General features: G+C 45.2%; 1 protein-coding gene across 4 annotated transcripts in view; it reads right to left on the bottom strand.

Moving 5' to 3' along the window:
* The window catches only part of ARL14EPL (ADP ribosylation factor like GTPase 14 effector protein like), a 32,967-nt gene extending 14,037 nt beyond the window's left edge, over positions 1–18,930 (bottom strand). The window contains exon 1 of one of the 4 annotated variants that reach the window (XM_005211218.5): positions 18,064–18,930. The gene's annotated coding sequence lies outside the window, so the exon portion shown is untranslated. The other 3 variants (XM_024997829.2, XM_005211219.5, NM_001078061.2) reach the window with 3 other exon arrangements.
* Positions 18,931–21,978: the final 3,048 nt, after the last annotated feature.

The following is a 21,978-nucleotide window of genomic DNA, read 5'->3' as shown; positions in this document are numbered from 1 at the left end:
GCATGAAAGTGAAAAGTGAAAGTGAAGTCGCTCAGTCGTGTCCAACTCTTAGCGACCCCATGGACTGCAGCCCACCAGGCTCCTCCGTCCATGGGATTTTTTCCAGGCAAGAGTACTGGAGTGGGGTGCCATTGCATTCTCCAGTACATAGCTAGTACTCAATAAATATTTCATAAATATCATGCTAATAATGCTAATTATTAGGCTCCTACTATGTGTCAAGCACTTTGTTAACCACCACTCTACATATATTATTTAATTCCACTACTGCACTCTGAACTAGATACTGCTATCCCTGTTTTACAGATGAGGAAACTAAGGCCCAGAAAGATCGTGTAGGCCATATGGATTTAAAATCCAGATTTGTCTGACTCCCTAAACTAAGCCCTTCTCAGAAAGTTACACTGCTTCAAGCTTTGTTTTTATGATGACCACAGGGTATCATTTAGGGATCGGATATAATCAACCTGAGCCACACGGAGCCTTTTCAATCGAAGCTGGACTAGGAACAGGGGAAGATGCATTTAGATCAACTCAAGTCCGCCTCCTCCCATCTCTCTGTCCCAGCACACACCTCCAAGATGTGCTGGGAAAGGGGTCCCATCTCAGACACATGAGCCATAACTGACCTCAGGATTGGATTCAGAAGTCAGCTGAAAAGAAGAAAGTTACATACAGATCAGTTCAGCTCAGTCCAGTCCCTCAGTCATGTCCGACTCTTTGCGACCCCATGAATCGCAGCACGCCAGGCCTCCCTGTCCATCACCAACTCCCGGAGTTCACTCAGACTCACGTCCATCGAGTCAGTGATGCCATCCAGCCATCTCATCCTCTGTCGTCCCCTTCTCCTCCTGCCCCCAATCCCTCCCAGCATCAGAGTCTTTTCCAATGAGTCAACTCTACGCATGAGGTGGCCAAAGTACTGCAGTTTCAGCTTTAGCATCATTCCTTCCAAAGAAATCCCAGGGCTGATCTCCTTTAGAATGGACTGGTTGGATCTCCTTGCAGTCCAAGGGACTCTCAAGAGTCTTCTCCAACACCACAGTTCAAAAGCATCAATTCTTCGGCGCTCAGCCTTCTTCACACTCCAACTCTCACATCCATACACGACCACTGGAAGAACCATAGCCTTGACTAGATGGACCTTTGTTGTCAAAGTAATGTCTCTGCTTTTCAATATGCTATCTAGGTTGGTCATAACTTTTCTTCCAAGGAGTAAGCGTCTTTTAATTTCATGGCTGCAGTCACCATCTGCAGTGATTTTGGAGCCCAGAAAAATAAAGTCTGACACTGTTTCCACTGTTTCCCCATCGATTTCCCATGAAGTGATGGGACCAGATGCCATGATCTTCGTTTTCTGAATGTTGAGGTTTAAACCAACTTTTTCACTCTCCTCTTTCACTTCCATCAAGAGGCTTTTTAGTTCCTCTCCACTTTCTGCCATAAGGATGGTGTCATCTGCATATCTGAGGTTATTGATATTTCTCCCGGCAATCTTGATTCCAGCTTGTGCTTCTTCCAGTCCAGCGTTTCTCATGATGTACTCTGCATATAAGTTAAATAAGCAGGGTGACAATATACAGCCTTGAAGTACTCCTTTTCCTATTTGGAACCAGTCTGTTGTTCCATGTCCAGTTCTAACTGTTGCTTCCTGACCTGCATGTAGGTTTCTCAAGAGGCAGGTGGTCTGGTCTTCCCATCTCTTTCAGAATTTTCCACAGTTTTTTGTGATCCACACAGTCAAAGGCTTTGGCATAGTCAATAAAGCAGAAATAGATGTTTTTCTGGAACTCTTTTGCTTTTTCTACAATCCAGCAGATGTTGGCAATTTGATCTCTTGTTCCCATGCCTTTTCTAAAACCAGCTTGAACATCTGGAAGTTCACGGTTCATGTATTGCTGAAGCCTGGCTTGGAGAATTTTGAGCATTACTTTACTAGCATGTGAGATGAGTGCAACTGTGCAGTAGTTTGAGCATTCTTTGGCATTGCCTTTCTTTGGGATTGGAATGAAAACACCCCTTCCAGTCCTGTGGCCACTGCTGAGTTTTCCACATTTGCTGGCATATTGAGTGCAGCACTTTCACAGCATCATCTTCCAGGATTTGAAATAGGTCAACTGGAATTCCATCACCTCCACTAGCTTTGTTCATAGGGATGCTTTCTAAGGCCCATTTGACTTCACATTCCAGGATGTCTGGCTCTAGGTCAGTGATCACACCATCGTGATTATCTGGGTTGTGAAGATCTTTTTTGTATAGTTCTTACATACAGATAAGATTACTCTTAAAAATCCTTTCAGAAAATGCTGACTGGGAAGAGCCCTGGACAGACAGGCTTTTCTCCAAGTTTCTCAGGTTAGGAATCAGATGAAGTATTAAAGTTGACTTATATGTACAGGTGGCACCAGTGGTAAAGACTCTGCCTGCCAATGCAGGAACAAGAGGGGTTTGATCCCTGGGTTGGGAAGATCCCTGAAGGAGGAAATGGCAACCCCCTCCAGTGTTCTTGCCTAGAGAATCCCATGGACAGAGGAGCCTGGCAGGCTGCAGACCGTGGGGTTGCAAGAGTGGGCCACGACTGAGCGCACACACAGTACTACTGTGCGTACATAAGAGCCAGCATGACGGAATTGTGTTTACCTTTAAACTCCAGATCCATACACCCGGGTAAGTTTCTCAACCTGTGGAGGCCTCCAGAACTAGGTCACCCCAGAAACAGCACTGGGCCCTGAACCCCGCATTTCTGCTCACTCTCAGGTACCCGTCATCGAGGGAAATGCAGTGAAATGACTCACAACCATAAGCACTTAACTCTCTCTTCAGGTTGCCTCCAGCACGGTACAGTTAAAGTCAGCTGATGGTATCTTGCACAAGGTAAAGTCCTTTTTCTACTTTTATCCCTAAGGATATTTTCACATTTTCAAGGGAGGAAAAGTCTTCAGTTTAAGCTCTAGCTCAAAAGTTGGTCTCCACTTTTACTCAGTAGCAGATAAAGGGGTTTATTCAGAGACGCTCTCAGTCAGACACTCCTCAGGAAACATTTAGAAGTAAAACACACACACGTTTTCATTCAATGCCCTTGAAGAAGAGAGTCAAGTTATCTTAATCTCATTCTGTCTCTAGCTTCAATTCCCATTCTTGGTGAAAATGACAGATCACTCAGATAATAGGTGAGCCAAACCCCACCAGGGACCCATTTGGGAAGAGAAACAACTTTGGTGCTGGCGGTCAATTTAGGCCATTCCCTTGCTGCTCCCTCCTGGCTGACTCAGTTGTATTCAAAGCCACAAAATCGCTGGATATCTCCAACGAAATCTCCATTCTTCCATAAGAATTAAAAGTTATCTTGATCCAAGTCTTTGAGCCTGTTTTTAAAGCAACGTTAATGCTTTAGAAACACCTTTATTTGCAATGTATAATGATTCCTAGGAACATTTTTATTGCTGGATTTACCACACATACACATGAAAAATGGCCCAGTATAAAATAATGTGAAAACAGCTATCATAAGGTAATTTGAAATGCATTCAGAAGAGAATATGATAAGCTGTGCAACCATACTGCTGCTTTTGTTCTATTTTTTGTTAGTGCCAGGAAGGCTGCATTCTGTGGTCATTCTGAATGAAACAAAAGCCCCTAACGAGTTCACACCTCACTCATTATCTGGATCTCTTCAATTATACATTTATATTCCTCCTTGTGATTTTAAGGATTATTTAAAAAAAAAAAAAAATGTCTGCCTGATGAGTCTGCCCCATCAATGCAAAGCAAAGAAAGAAGAAAACTGGTTTATGAGACCAACAGCCTGGGCCACTTCAGCCTGATGCTGCTAAGTATACATTCAAATGTGTCCTGGTAAACATACTTCAGAACCACTCATCCCAAATTTCAAGCGTGGAGGTCCTTTTTCCAAAGGCCCTTGTACGCTCATTTCTTAGTTTTTGTTTTTGTTTTACGATGCTCTGCAACAAAAGCACCCCAATTTTCTTCTGCTCTTACCTGCACCACATTGACTGTGATGGTATCTATTCAGAATCGACATCCTGTGGCTTGCTTTTACCTATCCTCTCTCTGCCAGCCTCAGAGGGACTCAAGAGCATCATTTGAAAAGGAGGGTCTTTCCAGTGATGATTTTCACAATGTTGTGAGTGCCTACTTTGCAGTGAAAGTTGCCTTGCCAAGCCGAAGCAGTGGGAAAGAGAAAGCACACATACCTTTATGTTTGGATGATAAAGAGGAGAAGAATCCGGACAAAGAGAAACTGTACTGCCTGGTTTCCTTTGTTTTGCTGAGAAACCGCAGAACCCTCTGGGGGGAAAAGTCAGAAGGCCCCTAAGGTGTTCCTACAATTTAACGCTTTGTCTGAGTGGCTGAGAGGAGGAGAGGTGGAAAAACAGAGGGGCTGGAGAGTGGGTGTAATTGTTACCTATCTCTTCCACCATGTGTCTATCTAAAATCATGTAAAATCAGGCAATGATCATTTCATTTCCTCACCCATCTTCAATCTGCAATAAGCAACGAATCTAGAATCCACAATTTAACTCTACTGCTCAATGTTATATCTCAACTTCAGATATTCAACTAATGTTAACAGCAAATTGTTTGCTAGCTATTTTTACACTTCAGTGTAAACAGCCCAATATATATATTATAGATACATATATGTAGTAAAGGCTTCCCTGATGGCTCAGATGGTCAAAGAATCTGCCTGCAATGCAGGAAACCCAGGTTCCATTCCTGGGTGGGAAAAATCCCCTGGAGAAGGAAATGGCTACCCACACCAATATTCTTGCCTGGAGAACTCCATGGACAGAGGAGCCTGGTGGGCTACAGTCCATGGGATTGTGGAGTCGGACTGTGACTGAGTGACTAACACACAACACACACACACACACACAGAAATCTTGCAAAGAACAAAGAAGGGAAACAAAACTGTCAAGTTACAGGAGCTTCCAACCCATCTTGTATCTTGTATCTTACAGGGATACAAGACCTGAAGGTGGTGCCAGAATTAAGTATATTTGACCTGAATTTTATACCCACTAATTAACTGCTGTATTCTTGAGATTACACAGTAAGTATTGCATATAAATATAAAGATGTATATATACACATTTAAGCTAAAAACCATTTAGAAAAAAACTGATGTGAGTGCCTACTTCTCAATGAGAAACTAAACCATGTTTATAAGCTGTGCCTAAGACATACATTAATCTCTAAATTACAGTCCTCTAATCATTCTCCTCCGTCACCAGGACTCAGATGTTGTGATGTGGGTCATTAAAACCACTTTTCAGAGAGATTAACACCTGCCTCATTCATTTCTGAATTATATGGTAAAAACCATTTCACTCCTAATAACTTTCGCCACAAAAACAGGGAAAAAGGAAACAAAATCTTAGTCATAAGAGCTTGTAATTCCTTCGGCAGTGATGTAAAACCTTAAGGTGGTACCAGAATTAAGTATGTTTGACCTGAATTTTATAACCATAAGGCAAAAGCTGTATTTTTAAGATTACATAGTAAATTCTGCCCATCAAAAATACATCATCTTGTCATGTAAGAACTGCCAATTCCATCTTGCCAGTTAAGGATTAACAGTCCTCAAATCAGGTAAAAATCCTGCCAGATTTTTTCACAGGCAATCACACCTTACAAAAACACATCTTTGGCCAATGTTTGGCTTTGTTCTTACATGCATAACAGGAGAATGCACTCTTCACTGATCTGACCACACAAGATGCTACAGAAAGCACATACATCAAGGTCCAAATACGAGGGATTATCCTGTAAAACTGAAGGAAAATCCTCTAAAGGATATGGATTATGGTCAACCAAGAAAAGTCCCAACTGAAAATCTTTTTTACAAATGTGAGCGCTAAGAAATGTGCGCCACAAGTTCCAAAGGTATTGCTTCCTCTTATTTCTTCCCTTTTAAAAAGACATAAATTACACAAAACAATTTTCCTGTATTAGTTTCAAGTTTCTCAAGCAAATTCTAATGATATTTTTAATAGCGGAGGGAACTATATATCTCACAATAGCTTATAATGAAAAATATCTGAAAAAGAATATATATGTGCATAACTCAATCACTGTGCACTTGAATTAACACAACATTGTAAATTAACCACACCTCAATAAAAAAAAAGAAAAGGGGGGGGGACCTGCTTAAAAAATCTAAAGCATTGCAAACTAATCATGTAGCTAGCAAAGTTTCAGAGGAATTTCACATCATTTTTTAAAAAGATAACAATATGACTTTAAAAGATGGAAGATAGTATTTTGTAAAGTTAATTATACTTTGCTAAAGTTCCTAGTCCTGAATATATTGCACTTTGACATGACTTTGACTAAGAAAATAATTTTCTCTCTTCAGATGTTCTCAGGTTTTTTAGAGCTTAAGTGGAGGTAATTCAAAATTGGCTGCTTTTTTAAAATTAAGAATTCACACAGAAAAACATTCCTCAGTTACCTGTTAATTCTTGGAGTTTAAAATCCTTTATATTTGTAAGTTATATTCATTTGTCAGTTTGTAGCTACCTGAATCGGAGAAGGCAATGGCACCCCACTCCAGTACTCTTGCCTGGAAAATCCCATGGATGGAGGAGCCTGGTAGGCTGCAGTCCATGGAGTTGCTAAGAGTTGGACACAACTGAGTGACTTCACTTTCACTCTTTACTTTAATGCACTGGAGAAGGAAATGGCAACCCACTCCAGTGTTCTTGCCTGGAGCATCCCAGGGACGGGGGAGCCGGGTGGGCTGCCGTCTCTGGGGTCGCACAGAGTCAGACACAACTGAAGTGACTTAGCAGCAGCAGCAGCAGCAGCTATCTGTATACAAATTTGTAACAAACTATATCAGTTCAGTTCAGTCGCTCAGTCGTGTCTCTTTGTGACCCCATGAATCACAGCACGTCAGGCCTCCCTGTCCATCACCAGCTCCCAGAGTTCACCCAAACTCATGTGTATCGAGTCAGTGATGCCATTCAGCCATCTCATAGTTAACCCTTGAGCAACATGGGTTTGAACTGTACAGGTCCACTTATACAGCTGTTTTTTTTCAATACCATAATACTACATGATCCACGGACTTCCCAAGTGATGCTAGTGGTAAAGAACCTACCTGCCAATGCAGCAGATGTAAGAAATGAGGGTTTGATCCCTAGGTTGGAAAGATCCCCTAGAGGAGGGCACGGCAACCCACTCAAGTATTCTTGCCTGGAGAATCCCATGGACAAAGGAGTCTGCTGGTCTTCAGCTCATAGGGTCACGGAGAGTCAGACACAACTGAAGCAACTTAGAACGCAGGCACACACATGATTCACAGATAGCTAAACCTGCTGGAGATTGAATCCATGGATTCTGAGAAACCTTGGACACAGAGGAATTCTGGATATGCAAGTCTGGCTACAAGTTATGATCAGAATTTTGCCATTGTAGAAGGTCAGCACTTCAACCCCCACACTGTTCAAGAGTTCAACTGTTACTTTAAAAATAACACCACTCATAAACTTATGTATTGTAGTATTTCTTAAACTGGGAAATATTGGAACGCCCATACATACAAGAGTGGTTGAATAAAGTATGATGTAGCCACATGTACTGTAAACATAGACTACTATGCAACTGTGAAAAAGAATGAGGAAGATCTTTATGACACAATTTCCAGAATATTCTATTAACTGAAAATAGCACAAATGAGTATTTACCCTTCCTGTGAGAAAGAAGGGTATATAAGAAAATTTGTTACTTGAAGCCAAATAATTTTAATAAACCCAATGTGATATAGGATGTGGCTTATAAAGTAATTAAAGTCACTGATTTTGAGAGTCAGGAGCATCGAGGAAGGGGCTGCAGTAGGAAACTCTCTAGTTTAACTTCCTAACTGCATTAGCATCCTTCTCAGCAGCTACTGAACAGGATTTCAGTGGGTTTATCTAAGCCTCTACTGGAAGGATCCCAATGAGATGAATCCTTACTGTCGGGTACCATTACTGCAGGTTATCGTTTGATTAAGGTACTATTCTGTTGTGAAACTCTTATGAGTCGTACTTTTGAAAGGACAGACTTCCTAGTGGGAATCAACATAAAGGTTTAGAAGTGAATGAAGCTGATAACCTGAACTAGGACCAGTGGCTTGATCACTGGAGGTGCTCACTGGGATCTATTATGACTGCTCTTTGAATCATTCACATAGCAAGCACTGATTAAATACCTTACTGGCGAGGCACCCTGTGAAAGATAAAAAGACAAATAAGACATGATTCATCTCTTTAAAAGAGTCCTATCTCTGATTTGACCTCTCATTTCAAAGAGGAATGCTCCCCAATTTTTTTTTATTCCATGGAGAAATTTGTTCATATTTTCTTCTTCTTTATGGTGTATTTGTTCTGCTGTGTATTCTTCACCAGTTATTTGGGTTTTTTCCCCAGTGCCTTTGCAGAGGTCCCATTCTAATAATTTCTGATTATCTCTGGTCATAGCATGGAGGCCATTCTTTCCGGCTTCGCGTGTGCTCCTGGCTTGCAGCTCCTCTGACTTGGAATGTCCCTGGTCCTTTTACTGATCAAGACAAGGAGCTGCACGGCTGACGGCCACCCTGTCTCCCCAGTCCTACCACTCCAACAGCAAGCATCGCTTCTGTGCGTCTCCACACTCTGCCCCATTTTCCTGGTCGCTCAGGTGCCAAGGATGTACTCGAAGTCTATTGAAGGCTTTCAATTCTAAGGGAAGGGTTTCCAGTTTCCCCTAGGGTCTGCTACTTTGTATTGGAAGGCTCTGCATATTGTTAAGGATCCATCAGCGCTGTGTGCTCAGTCGCTTCAGTCGTGTCTGACTCTTTGTGACCCCATGGACTGTAGCCCACCAGGCTCCTCTGTCCATGGAGTTCTCCAGGCAAGAATACTGGAGTGGGTTGCCATTTCCTTCTCCAGGGTATCTTGCTGACCCAGGGATTGAACCCAGGTCTCCTGCATTGCAGGCAGATTCTTTACCCCTGAGCCACTGGGGAGGCCAGATCCACAGAACATATATCTGCTCTCAGATTTCTTTTACAATTGGGTCCAAATTTTACTTTATTTAGCAGTAATTAGTCATGGGATGTGATTTTCTACTTTACTCTGATTCCTAAGTTCACTGAATAAGGCATTTTCATCTCTATTTCATACTCCACACAGTTAACAGGACAGCTTGGGGCCCTAGCCTGGTTTATGTGCCTTTAATCCTGATATCTCCACACATGACTACCATGGTCATCCTCCTAAAATCGCCTTACACTGTGTCACCTTCCTTCTCCAACACGGCGGTGGAGTTTTGTGCTCCGCAGCCTTGATACATGACCTGAGTCTGCTTTCCCAGCCTCACGGTCACTGCATCCTTCCGTGAGCCTGCCACTGAATGTCACTGTCCTTTCCTCAGTCCTGTTGCGCAATTAGAGTCAGCACCCTGCTTCTATGTTTCCAAGCTTGTGTTGTAACAGTTGTTGTTCAGTTGCTAAACAAAGGTGAGTTTGACTCTTTGTGACCCCATGGACTATAACTTGCCAGGTTTCTCTGTCCATGGGATTCTCCAGGCAAGAATACTGGAGTAGGTTGCCATTTCCTTAGGGGATCTTTCAGATCCAGGGATCAAACCTGGGTCTTCTACATTGGCAGGCAGATTCTCTATCACTGAGCTACCAAGAAAGCCCTGTGTTATAGTTAGTTGTCTATATACTGTTCTCTGGTACTGGACTTACCTCATTTCAAAGCAACAGATTTCTTCATTTATTTTTCTTTTTAACACACTGACAAATTTAATTAAAAAAACAAACTCTATTGTATCTGCTAGCATAATATTCTAAATTATATATCAAAAAGGCTAAAAACAAAAGAATGAATAAAAATATATGGAAACATTCAAACAAAAAACATAGAGTTGGCAATCTTAATTTCAAACTTTAAGATGAAAAGAATTAGGAACGACAAGAGAGCATCATTTTTTATATTTATAAAAGATATATAGTCCCAATATAGCTATGATGATAACGGAGCTTTATGTAAATAAATAACATAATATTGACATAATACAAGAACAGTTGGAAGCAAGGAGAGAGTAAGACTTCTTCAGTTCTGTAGCATATGTCATAGCCATGAGCACACTGGGGCTCAGTACATGATCACTGACATAAAGGAGCAGTGCGACTCTGGACTAGTACTCAGGGAGCTGTTTCCTGGGAATCCAAGCAATAAAAGACCCTTTCCCCAGGGTCTAACCCACACCCCCACCCGTACCTCCTCCCACGCTGCCCAGGTAAGTTCGAAGGTAGTAAGATCCCTGTCTTGCATAACTCGCAAAGCAAACCTTAAGGTTCACACACAATAGAACCCAAGTGCACTCCCACCCCATGAACCTCATATCTGCAAAGTGCCCTCTCCTTTTACTACAGCTGCAACCCAAATGAGCAGAGTGTGGACCTCAAACTTAAATGTTTTCTTATTTAAAACAGAAACAGACACACAGACATGCAAAAAAAACTTATGGTTACCAAAAGGGAAGTGGGAGGGATAATTGGGAATTTAGGATTAACAGATATATATTATTGTACAGAAAATAGATAAACAAGTACCACCTACTGTATAACACAGAGAACTATTTCCGAAGCTTGTGATAACCTATAATGGAAAGGAATCTGAAAAACAATATATATGTGTGTATATGTATACATACCTGTACACCTGGAACTAACACAGCACTGTAAACCAACTATACTTCAATAAAAACAAAACAAAACCCCTGAAAACACAAATCAAACCTAATGATGACATATTCGTGCGTTGTGTGTGCTTAGTCGTGTCCGACTCTTTGCAACCCCATGGACTGTAGCCCATCTAAGCTCCTCTGTCCATGGAATTTTCCCAGTAAGAATACTAGAGCTGGAGTGGGTTGCCATTTCCTACTCCAGGGACTTATACTTGCGTGTATTTAAAAACAAAAAACAAAAACTGCTAGATATTAGTAGTTATCTCTAGATCTTTGTCTTATGCTATATTATTTCCTACACTTATCCATTTCCTATAATAAACATGACTTTTACAATTTTTTTAAGTATTAATAAATATTTCAAAAAACACTTCTGAGAATAAATGTTCTCTTGTAGTGTAGCAACATATGTCCAGCAGATGGCGCACAATCTCAATCCAGAATTAAAACAGACTCGTAGAAAATGATAACCCTACTGCTCCAAGAAAGTGCATGTGGAGGGGACGTTTCCTGGTGGCCACGGATCAGTCAACGTGCACGCTGGCTCTAGAATTTGTGTTCCTCGAAGGTAATCTGTTTGACCTCTTCTACAGCCAAAGGCGAGTCATTGCAAAGAAAAGGAAGAAGACTATAAAGAGGGGGCATATGGAACTTCCAGAAGCTGCAACACAAGATGATTTATAGAGTGTCAACATGATGTCACACCTGCAAAGGGTTTTGCAGGTTGTAGAGTCCATCAGTTTTCAAACATTGTTTTTTAGATTTTTCTCAGAGTAAACCCCAATATATTGAGCCAATAACACTCTAGCTATTCTAATTGGAGTGGGGGTTAGGGACAAGAGTCATTCTGAGCCTACTCTTTTTGTCCAAGTTTCCTCACCCCCGTACCCGGAGCTGGCATAATCAAGCACTGGCTATACTTAATCGACAGCTATGCAATCCATAAAATACTTCTAAGAAGCCCTAGAGGAAACCCCTAAGGGCAGTGCAATACTTTTACTTTACTACTCTCCTCCGCAGAGGAGTAGAGTTTCCAATTTGAAATGGAAACATGCATAAAAACAAACCAAAAAGTCACTAATTGATTTTAAAAGAAAAATCAATAAGGACATTCAAAATGCATCAATAAATTCAATACTCATACATTCCACACATTTGACATCCGCAATTAAAATTTATGTTGAATTAAATTAACTTTCAGTTCAGTTCAGTCGCTCAGTCGTGTCTGACTCTTTGTGACCCCATGAACTGCTGCACGCCAGGCCTCCCTGTCCATCACCAACTCCCAGAGTTCACTCAGACTCACGTCCATCGAGTCAGTGATGCCATCCAGCCATCTCATCCTCTGTCGTCCCCTTCTCCTCCTGCCCCCAATCCCTCCCAGCATCAGAGTCTTTTCCAATGACTCAACTCTTCGCATGAGATGGCCAAAGTACTGCAGTTTCAGCTTTAGCATCATTCCTTCCAAAGAAATCCCAGGGCTGATCTCCTTCAGAATGGACTGGTTGGATCTCCTTGCAGTCCAAGGGACTCTCAAGAGTCTTCTCCAACACCACAGTTCAAAAGCATCAATTCTTCGGCGCTCAGCCTTCTTCACACTCCAACTCTCATGTCCATACATGACCACAGGAAAAACCGTAGCCTTGACTAGATGGACCTTTGTTGGCAAAGTAATGTCTCTGCTTTTGAATATGCTGTTTAGGTTGGTCATAACTTTCCTTCCAAGAAGTAAGCGTCTTTTAATTTCATGGCTGCAGTCACCATCTGCAGTGATTTTGAAGCCCAAAAAAATAAAGTCTGACACTGTTTCCCCATCGATTTCCCATGAAGTGATGGGACCGGATGCCATGATCTTCGCTTTCTGAATGTTGAGCTTTAAACCAACCTTTTCACTCTCCACTTTCACTTTCATCAAGAGGCTTTTGAGTTCCTCTTCACTTTCTGCCATAAGGGTGGTGTCATCTGCGTATCTGAGGTTATTGATATTTCTCCTGGCAATTTCGATTCCAGCTTGTGTTTCTTCCAGTCCAGCGTTTCTCATGATGTACTCTGCATATAAATTAAATAAGCAGGGTGACAATATACAGCCTTGAAGTACTCCTTTTCCTATTTGGAACCAGTCTGTTGTTCCATGTCCAGTTCTAACTGTTGCTTCCTGACCTGAATACAGATTTCTCAAGAGGCAGGTCAGGTGGTCTGGTATTCCCATCTCTTCCAGAATTTTCCACAGTTTATTGTGATCCACACAGTCAAAGGCTTTGGCATAGTCAATAAAGCAGAAATAGATGTTTTTCTGGAACTCTCTTGCTTTTTCCATGATCCAGCAGATGTTGGCAATTTGATCTCTGGTTCCTCTGCCTTTTCTAAAACCAGCTTGAACATTAGGAAGTTCACAGTTCACATATTGCTGAAGCCTGGCTGGGAGAATTTTGAGCATTACTTTACTAGCGTGTGATATGAGTGCAATTGTGCAGTAGTTGAGCATTCTTTGGCATTGCCTTTCTTTGGGACTGGAATGAAAACTGACCTTTTGCAGTCCTGTGGCCACTGCTGAGTTTTCCAAATTTGCTGGCATATTGAGTGCAGCACTTTCACAGCATCTTTTAGGATTTGAAATAGGTCAACTGGAATTCCATCACCTCCACTAGCTTTGTTCATAGGGATGCTTTCTAAGGCCCACTTGACTTCACATTCCAGGATGTCTGGCTCTAGGTCAGTGATCACACCACCGTGATTATCTGGGTTGTGAAGATCTTTTTTGTACAGTTCTTCTGTGTATTCTTGCCACCTCTTCTTAATATCTTCTGCTTCTGTTTGGTCCATACCATTTCTGTTCTTTATCGAGCCGATCTTTGCATGAAATCTTCCCTTGGTATCTCTAATTTTCTTGCAGAGATCTCTAGTCTTTCCCATTCTGTTGTTTTTCTCTATTTCTTTGCACTGACCCCTGAGGAAGGCTTTCTTATCTCTTCTTGCTATTCTTTGGAACTCTGCATTCAGATGCTTATATCTTTCCTTTTCTCCTTTGCTTTTCGCTTCTCTTCTTTTCACAGCTATTTGTAAGGCCTCCCCAGACAGCCATTTTGCTTTTTTGCAAATCCAAATTAACTTTGGATTCACTTAAATCCTTTTTATGATTTAAAATCCTTTTCAATCCTTTCCTAGGTTTATGCAAACTACAGGAAGTCAATATTTCAGCTAAAGCAAGTTTTCCTGAGAAATATAACCATATTCTTGGATAAGCACATTCATTTGTATCAATAAAGTTTACTTGTATCAATAAAATATTCTTAAGCTGTACTCTCTGTACCATCTATATTGCAAAATGCAATTATAAACCATAACAAATAGTGATTTGACAGCAAGAAACTAGTTTTTAGAAATTTTGGATTCCATGAAAATCTGACTAATGTTTACAAAGTAGAAGTAAAACCTATTTAAATGCATTCGCCTAAAGTTCTTTTCAATACAAGTCTAAATTTAGCTTTAAGAAATTATTTTTAGAAAGTTTCCCTTTGTTTTGAACAACATATCTACCTGAAGCACTGCTTGTTATTCCTAAGAGTTGCCTGGCTGGTTAGCTGGCTTAGTAGTTCAACCTTGTCCTCTCTGTGACCCCATGACTGCAGCCCTCCAGGCTCCTCTGTCCATGGGGATTCTCCAGGCAAGAATACTGGAGTGGGTTGCCATGCCCTCCTCCAAGGGATCTTCCCAACCCAGGTCTCCTGCATTGCAGGTGGATTCTTGACTGTCTGAGCCACGCTGTCTGGTTTATAGTAAGGTTGTGGATTAGGGCTGCCCAGGTTGCACTAGTGGTCAAGAACTCCCATGCCAATGCAGGAGACATAAAAGCACAGGTTTGATACCTGGTTAGGGAAGACCCCTTGGAGGACAGCATGGATTAAAACGTTCCACCTGTGGCTTCTCAGCATATTAACCATGTTCCAAGCTGATAGTCGGGGACTTCCCTGATACCTCAGCTGGTAAAGAATCCGCCTGCAATGCACGAGACATGGGTTCAATCCCCGGGTTGGGAAGATGCCCTGGAGAAAGGAAAGGCTACCCACGCTTTCACTTTCAAGCGGACAGTCAAAACAAAAATACCGAAGTAAACAGGGTTTGGCAGTAAATGAGCTGGTCCTAAATTCTGACTTCTGGGGAAGGGTGCTTCCCTGACAGACAGGGCAGCCACAGCGTCGGCCGCGTCTGGAATACTTAGGCAAGCAAGGCCGAGGCTTCCCCTCAAAACCGGTAGATGTTAGGTCCAGTTCGGGTGCGGCCCGGGACGCTGGTAGGGCCTTAAAAAAACATCCCCCCCCCACCCCCCTCCACCCACTGACTTCTGCTCTCGGTGGCACAGATGGTAAAGAACCCGCGGTCCCAATGCAGGAGACACAGAAGAGCCGCGAGTTGGATCCCTGGGTCGGGAAGGGGATGACTACCCACCCCAGGCTTCTTGCCTGGAGAGTCCCATGAACAGAGGGAGCCTGGCGGCCGCCAGTCCATAGAATCACAGAGAGTCTGAAGACGGGACTAAAGAGTTTAGTCTCAGAGTTTAGACTAAAGAGTCTAAGACACGGCTGAAGCGACTGAGCACACACGCCCGCCTCTCCTAGCACTGGGGCCTTCAGCCTCTGTTTCCCCAGGTGGTAACATCAGAACAGTTAGACTGACCTGAGTGGGTGATTAAGCGGTTGTCGCCCAGCTCCAAATCCACCTTCTTCCCCCCGCGGTGAGACGTTAGGACCCGGGTTCTGCAGACCACAGTTTGACTCTGCCGACAGGGGGCGCCGGCGGGCGACAGGAGGCTGGCGCGGGCGAGCGCGCGTGCGCTTCTGGCTCTTTCCTGTTTCTACAGCAACGCGTTCTCGCGGCAGGGGCGGTTGGGTTCCAGTTCTCAGGACCTCCCCCCACCCCACGATCCGTCCCGAGGCCCAGCCTAACGTGTCCCGAGGCCCAGCCTAACGTGTCCCGAGGCCCAGCCTAACGTGTCCCAAGGCCCAGCCTAACGTGTCCCCGTAGAACTACCAGCACTAGCTGTCCCGGGCCCCGCCCCAGCAACTGACCCATGAGAAGGCAGTCACCACTGCAGGGGTTCTCCCCAAGGCTGAGGAGCCAAGCCCCACACTAGGCTCGTCAGCCAGGGGCCACGCCACGGGAAGAGGAGCCCCCGGGAAGCGTGTCTTGAAGGCGAGCGGGGCTTACTTTCAGGAGGGCCGGAAGGCCATGGGTCACAGACTCCACTCAAAGGGCGCAAACAGAATCTCGCACTCCCGGGGACCCAGTGCAGAGACGGTAATGGGAAAGCAGCCTGGGCCAGACCCACTTGCTGATCTCGGGAGAGCCTCCTGGACAGGCAGGAGGCAGCTGGGACTCACCCCGGGGACACAAGCACTGTCAGCAGCCACTTGTGGGAGCTCGTCCCACCCCGAGGACGCTGGAGGTGGTAAACACCGTTTCAGAATCCTGCCTCCAGCTTACTAGTGCCGGTCCAGGCCCCACCCATCAGCCAGTTTGCACTGGATCTGATGGCCTGGGGTGGAGCAGCCAGCTGGGAAGGGACACAGCCCCACCCATTAGCAGGCAGGCTGCTGAAGGACCCTAGAACTCCCGGGGGGTATCACAGCAAGGTCAGGACACAGCCCCGCTCACTAGAGGGCTGGCACTAGCCCACTACCCCAAGGCACCACAGTCGGCGACTCCCACCCCCCCAATGTGTCCATCGGTGGACTGGCACTACCCCTGGCCCCTTTTCTAATTAGTAAAAACGCTAATTAGAAAACATACATGCATGTATGGATGTGAGAGTTGGACTGTGAAGAAAGCTGAGCGCTGAAGAATTGATGCTTTTGAACTGTGGTGTTGAAGACTCTTGAGAGTCCCTTGGACTGCAAGGAGATCCAACCAGTCCATTCTGAAGGAGGTCAGTCCTAGGTGTTCACTGGAAGGACTGATGCTAAAGCTGAAACTCCAATACTTTGGCCACCTAATGCGAAGAGTTGAGTCATTGGAAAAGACTCTGATGCTGGGAGGGATTTGGGGCAGGAGGAGAAGGGGACGACAGAGGATGAGATGGCTGGATGGCATCACCGACTCGATGCACGTGAGTTTGAGTGAACTCCAGGAGTTGGTGATGGACAGGGAGGCCAGGCGTGCTGCGATTCATGGGGTCGCAAAGAGTCGGACACAACTAAGCGACTGAACTGAACATGCTCCCTATTATTGTGTGCTGTGCTTACTGGCTCAGTCATGTCCGATTCTTTGTGACCCCATGAACTTTTGCGTGGGGATTCTGTCCAAGGGGTTCTCCAGGCAAGAATACTGGAGTGGGTTGCCATGCCCTCCTCCAAGGGATCTTCCCAACCCAGGTCTCCTGCATTGCAGGTGGATTCTTGACTGTCTGAGCCACGCTGTCTGGTTTATAGTAAGGTTGTGGATTAGGGCTGCCCAGGTTGCACTAGTGGTCAAGAACTCCCATGCCAATGCAGGAGACATAAAAGCACAGGTTTGATACCTGGTTAGGGAAGACCCCTTGGAGGACAGCATGGATTAAAACGTTCCACCTGTGGCTTCTCAGCATATTAACCATGTTCCAAGCTGATAGTCGGGGACTTCCCTGATACCTCAGCTGGTAAAGAATCCGCCTGCAATGCACGAGACATGGGTTCAATCCCTGGGTTGGGAAGATGCCCTGGAGAAAGGAAAGGCTACCCACGCTTTCACTTTCAAGCGGACAGTCAAAACAAAAATACCGAAGTAAACAGGGTTTGGCAGTAAATGAGCTGGTCCTAAATTCTGACTTCTGGGGAAGGGTGCTTCCCTGACAGACAGGGCAGCCACAGCGTCGGCCGCGTCTGGAATACTTAGGCAAGCAAGGCCGAGGCTTCCCCTCAAAACCGGTAGATGTTAGGTCCAGTTCGGGTGCGGCCCGGGACGCTGGTAGGGCCTTAAAAAAACATCCCCCCCCCACCCCCCTCCACCCACTGACTTCTGCTCTCGGTGGCACAGGTGGTAAAGAACCCGCGGTCCCAATGCAGGAGACAGAAGAGCCGCGAGTTGGATCCCTGGGTCGGGAAGGGGATGACTACCCACCCCAGGCTTCTTGCCTGGAGAGTCCCATGAACAGAGGGAGCCTGGCGGCCGCCAGTCCATAGAGTCACAGAGAGTCTGAAGACGGGACTAAAGAGTTTAGTCTCAGAGTTTAGACTAAAGAGTCTAAGACACGGCTGAAGCGACTGAGCATACACGCCCGCCTCTCCTAGCACTGGGGCCTTCAGCCTCTGTTTCCCCAGGTGGTAACATCAGAACAGTTAGACTGACCTGAGTGGGTGACTAAGCGGTTGTCGCCCAGCTCCAAATCCACCTTCTTCCCCCCGCGGTGAGACGTTAGGACCCGGGTTCTGCAGACCACAGTTTGACTCTGCCGACAGGGGGCGCCGGCGGGCGACAGGAGGCTGGCGCGGGCGAGCGCGCGTGCGCTTCTGGCTCTTTCCTGTTTCTACAGCAACGCGTTCTCGCGGCAGGGGCGGTTGGGTTCCAGTTCTCAGGACCTCCCCCCACCCCACGATCCGTCCCGAGGCCCAGCCTAACGTGTCCCAAGGCCCAGCCTAACGTGTCCCCGTAGAACTACCAGCACTAGCTGTCCCGGGCCTCGCCCCAGCAACTGACCCATGAGAAGGCAGTCACCACTGCAGGGGTTCTCCCCAAGGCTGAGGAGCCAAGCCCCACACTAGGCTCGTCAGCCAGGGGCCACGCCACGGGAAGAGGAGCCCCCGGGAAGCGTGTCTTGAAGGCGAGCGGGGCTTACTTTCAGGAGGGCCGGAAGGCCATGGGTCACAGACTCCACTCAAAGGGCGCAAACAGAATCTCGCACTCCCGGGGACCCAGTGCAGAGACGGTAATGGGAAAGCAGCCTGGGCCAGACCCACTTGCTGATCTCGGGAGAGCCTCCTGGACAGGCAGGAGGCAGCTGGGACTCACCCCGGGGACACAAGCACTGTCAGCAGCCACTTGTGGGAGCTCGTCCCACCCCGAGGACGCTGGAGGTGGTAAACACCGTTTCAGAATCCTGCCTCCAGCTTACTAGTGCCGGTCCAGGCCCCACCCATCAGCCAGTTTGCACTGGATCTGATGGCCTGGGGTGGAGCAGCCAGCTGGGAAGGGACACAGCCCCACCCATTAGCAGGCTGGCTGCTGAAGGACTACCCTGAACTCCCAGGGGGTCACAGCAAGGTCAGGACACAGCCCCGCCCACCTGAGAGCTGGCACTAGCCCCCAGTACCCCAGGGCACCACAGCCAGCGACCCCCACCCCCCAAATGTGTCCATCGGTGGACAGGCACTACCCCTGGCTCCTCCCTTTTCTAATTAGTAAAAACGCTAATTAGAAAACATACATGCTCCCTATGTTTGTGTGCTGTGCTTACTGGCTCACTCATGTCCGATTCTTTGTGACCCCATGAACTTTTGCCCGCCAGGCTCCTCTGTCCATGGGGATTCTCCAGGCAAGAATTCAGGAGTGGGTTACCATGCCTTCCTCCAGGGGATCTTCCCGACCCAGGGATAAAACCGGGGGTATCCTGAATTGCAGGCGGATTCTTTACCAGCTGAGCTACCTTTAGAGCCCCATTTTTTTACAATAGCTAAAATACGGAAGCAACTGCGCAGTGGTAAAGAATCTGCCCGCCAATGCAGGAGATTCAAGAGACAGGTTCAGTCGCTGGGTAGGGAAGAACCCCTGGAGTAGAAAATGGCAACCCACTCTTGTATTCCTGCCTGGAAAATCCCATGGAGGATCCTGGCCGGCTACAGTCTATGGGGTCACAAAGAGTGGGGCACGACTGAGCGCGCACACACCCAAGTGCCCATTATTGAATGAATGGATAAAGAATATGTGGTGTATATACATATAATGGAATATTACTCAGCTACAAAAAAATTAAATCTTGCATTTTGCAACAACATGGGTGTACCGAGGGTATTATGCTAAGACAAGTAAGCCAGAGAAAAACAAATAATGTATGATTTAGTTTAGATCGAGAATCTAAAAATCAAGACAAATGAACCCACATAAAGAAACAGAAACAAGGTCACTGATAAAGACAGCAAACAGGTCGTCATTGCCAGAGGGAAGGAAATACTGGAGGGGAGAATAATAGGTAAAGGTGATGAAGAAGTACAAGTTACCAGCTAGTAAATAAATGTCACAGGTAGGAAGTGCACAGTGTGGGGAATATGGTCAATAATTCCATAATATCTTCATATGGTGACATCATAACTGGGCGTATTGTAGTGGCCATTTTGTAATGTACAGACATATAAAATCACTACGTTGTGAACCAGGAACTCTCATAGTGTTATAAGTCAATTATACTTTAAAAACATGAGCTCCCCCCAGTAGTTCAGCTGGTAAAGAATCTGCCTGCAATGCAGGAGACCCTGGTTCGATATCTACGTCAGGAAGATCCACTAGAGCAGGGATAGGCTACCCACTCCAGTATTCATGGGCCTCCCTGGTAGCTCAGACAGTAAAGAATCTGCCCACAATGCGGGAGACCTGGATTCTATCCCTGGGTTGGGAAGATGCCCTGGAGGAGGGCAGGGCAACCCACTCCAGTATTCTTGCTTGGAGAATCCCCATGGACAAAGGAGCCTGGCAGGCTATAGTCATGGGGTGGAAAAGTGTCCGACTCGACTGAGGGACTAAGCATACACTTCAAAAACAAACTAACCAACTCCTGGAAAAGAGATCAGATTTTTATGATTACCAAAGGCAGGGGATGGGGGAGAGTGGCATGGACGGAGGGGTTACTTGAAGGTATTCAAAAGATATGATTAAAAGACAAATTATCTCAACTTTCAGAGATGATAAATACTAGGGCTATAATATATAATATGATAAATATAATTAACACTGTTTTATATGTATCATATGAAAGTTAAGAGAGTAAATGGAGAATTCTCATCACAAGAAACAAATTTTTTTCTACTTCTTTAATTCTATGTCTATGTGAGACCATGGATGTTTACAACCCCATGGACTGTAGCCTGCCAGGTTCCTCTGTCCATGGGATTCTCCAGGCAAGAATACTGGAGTAGGTTGCCAGGCCCCCCTCCAGGGGATCTTCCCGACCCAGGGATCAAACCCGCATCTCTTATATCTCCTGCATTGGCAGGTGGGCGCTTTACCACTAGCGCCACCTGGAAAGCCATATGTGTAAATCTGTTTACTGAGAACTGCTAACATCAATACCTTCCATTTCAATCCAACAACAAAGGGTTCATTCTGGTTTTTCCTTTTGAGTATCTGCAACTCCCTTCTCCAGCAGTGAGAAATCTGTACCCTACTGTCATCTGTAAACTGTCTCATTTGATCCACCCACACGCTTCCATCTCTGCCTGCCCCCATCCCACAGAATGCCTTCCTCTTTCTCCTCAGGCACTGATACCTTATGCTGACCCCCCCTCCAACCTGAACGTCCTCTCCACTCCACTATGGGACTCCCCCACTCTCACCCTGTTTGGGCTCTGACGGTCTGTGTCATAAGCTAGCTCCTTGCACCCTGTGACCACTCTACTCACCCTTCAAGCTGCTCCCTGCTGGCTGGACTCCATCTTCACCTACTCAAGCTCTTATACCCTGTTCCAGCTGCCCCTCAGCTCCCACTGGTGTTGATGCCTCACTCTTAGGACTGACCTGTTTATGAAAGGAAGGGGAAAGGAAGAGTCCTAATAACTCTTCAACACATGTGCAGTGAAGAACGTCTTTGCTGAATGTTGTGTAATTGGACAGAAGATCGAGCTGGAGGCAATATATGTGTAGTTTCTAATGCTGCTGACTACACTACATAATTCATTTATACAAAGGAGCAGTTATATTTATTTTTAAGTCTCTCTTAAAGCTTGGGATAATCCTGCTAGAGTCTAGATGGAAAAAAAGATAGCATTTACTGGAGTAAACAGGAAAAGTAATCAAGCAGAGCTTTTAAAAGCTCGTTTTGCTTCTTCCTTCTTCAAAATAAATTGCTGTACAAACTGGCCCCAGAGCTCTAAGTTACAGAGCATCCAGAGTCCTCAAGACTAAGGCATTTGTTCTTTCACTTAAGGTCAACAATGGAAAGTCACCAAATGGGTCTGAGGAGCAAAAAAGGATAAGACTGTAAGGAAAACTTTAATTTCTGATTGTCAAATTGAAAAAAATCATGAATACATTGTATATCTTATGAACCTGTTTTAG

This window comes from Bos taurus, chromosome 10 (genome assembly GCF_002263795.3).
Source record: "Bos taurus isolate L1 Dominette 01449 registration number 42190680 breed Hereford chromosome 10, ARS-UCD2.0, whole genome shotgun sequence".
In the NCBI taxonomy this organism is placed as follows: domain Eukaryota; kingdom Metazoa; phylum Chordata; class Mammalia; order Artiodactyla; family Bovidae; genus Bos; species Bos taurus.
The sequence above is the reverse complement of the archived record's forward strand: the minus strand, read 5'-3'. Positions and strand labels throughout refer to the sequence as shown.